This window comes from Delphinapterus leucas, chromosome 2 (assembly GCF_059928025.1).
Source record: "Delphinapterus leucas isolate spDelLeu-1000000601 "Yukka" chromosome 2, BTC_Dleu_Yukka2, whole genome shotgun sequence".
Taxonomy (NCBI): Eukaryota; Metazoa; Chordata; class Mammalia; order Artiodactyla; family Monodontidae; genus Delphinapterus; species Delphinapterus leucas.
The window spans coordinates 103,297,515-103,299,751 of record NC_143130.1 but is presented as its reverse complement, the minus strand read 5'-3'; positions in this window follow the sequence as shown (position 1 = coordinate 103,299,751).

Sequence of the window (2,237 nt, the reverse complement as noted above, 5' to 3'; positions counted from 1 at the left end):
TCGCCCCTCCTGCCCCCCCCCCCCGCAGACTCAGCTGGGCGTTAGTCCCTGCGGCCCCGAGTCCCCCACCCTGGCCCAGTCGCCGGACCAGCCGGCTGTTCAGGGGCCTCTTCCAGTCCCGGTCCCCGCCCGGGCTGGTGGCCGCCGTCACCCTGTTTCACAGGCTGCTCCCTCCCTCCTCCATCAACCTGCCTGCCGCCCCCGGCCAGCACATCCGGGTGCGCTCACTGAAAGTCAAGTGTCCCTCCTCATGCCTCCGCCCCACCGCCTCGACAGACAACCGGAGCCACCTCGGCCGGCCCACCTTCTATTCCAGTCCAGCCTCAAACGGCAGCGCCAAAAAACGTTCCACACTCTGATTGGCCCGCTCCTCTTTTCAAAATCAGGACCCCGGAAGGTGGCCAGAAACTGCCTGTCTAGTGAGTTAAGGGCAAAGGGGCGGGACCACGAAGGGTGTGGCGGGCAAAACTAAGAAACACGAAAAGACGAGTTACACTTGCTCCTCCTTAGCCATATTTTGGAGGAAAATACTTTTTATCGTGTATTTTAAAACACCCGGCCTGCGCCTGAGACAATATATTCGGGGATATGTAATAGACACCTCATTCTCATTTTTTTCAGAACTTGGCCGAGGCTGAAGGCCCTTTTACAGAGAAACCTGTTCTACGGAACCGGAGGGGAGACAATTTGGGTCAGAATTCACAAACGCTGATCTTAGTAACCCTCAGCTGGGGCGTTTGGTGGGAACTTCGGCTATGGGAACTGGTCCATACTTGGCTTGGGGGCTGATGGTGACGCCCAAATCTTAGCTCTTAGGTAGTTAAATACAACAAAGAAAACCCGTCATGAGAGAGTATAGAGTGCGGGAGGAATGCGAAGTTCGCGGAAGGCGGCAGCTGCAGAAGCTTCATTTGGTGGAATGATTTAGGACACCAGGGAGGAGCCTGGCTCCGGGCCCACACAATGCAGAAACCTTGCTTATCTTGTTGACAGACAAGATTACACATACTAGGCCCTAGTTCCCGGGCTGCTTTTCCATTCTCAAACATCAGCAATCCCATCAGGGTGTTTTCTGTTTTGGGGGGATGTAATTTGTTTAGGGCTGGAGACTTGGACTCAAATACTGCAGACAATACAGCATACATTTACTACCACCCTTGCCTCACTCCCATGTAAACTTGGTAAGAGTATCAACAGAACTTTATCTGCATTATCCACTTGTGTGCCTATTACCTAACTGTGCCGGGGCCAAATGCATATTTGCAGACGTGAACGGATTTAAGTGGGAAACAGTTTTCTTAGAACCATTTTGCTCCTTTTGGAGTTGAGGTCTTTAGGTGTGCTACCCTTCCCAATCTAAAGAGGATTCTCTGAAGAAGTGGGAACAAAATGGAAGTTAAACATTTTGCTTTATCTTAACAGTTGTTTGTTGAGCCCCTATCATGCAGTTTGGTATAGGATGGTGAGCAAAACCAGACACAATTTTGGCCCTCGAAGGGAGCGGGGAAGAATATCAACCAAGTAACTTACGAATGGGGGCATAATTATTAACTGAGAGGCGTGCACTAGGAAAGGAATATTATTCCATGACAGGGTACAATGAAAGATCCTTGATGGGGGAGGGGCAGTGTACCAATTGACTGATCTGAAGAATCAGCAGAAATTAACTTAGTAAAACGTGAAGGTGGGATGGTGGACTGGGACCAGCATTTAGGAGACAAAAGGCACGGCAGAAAAAGCCATCAGTTTTAACAGGAGCCAGTACATCAGAGGCTATGCTGAACCCATTTCTCCTCTTTTCCTTCAGACATAACTATAAATAATTACTTATGTTATCTTTAGCCTCCTCCCGTCCCCAAACTTCACATTGTTTTGGGCTTTAGGACCCCCTATGTCTCTTAATATTAATTTTTCTAACTATGTATTAATGCTTTTTTAAAGCTGAGCTCTTTGATTTTGTGTTTTGTCCTTTAAGATGAAAATATTAGTTCTTAATGATATTAACATAATTACTTAAATTTGCTTTATCCATGTATATAAATATATACACACATATACATATATATATATAAAACAGAATAGGAATAGCAATATTGCTAACGTAAGGCTGCTGAATGAAGTTTAAATTTGTGTTTGTTTTTTTTTCTTCACATTATATCCCATTGGAAATGTACAGACAAAATATTGTGTTTTAAATGAACTGGACGTACATCTTCTCTTTGGTTATTATGGATGTA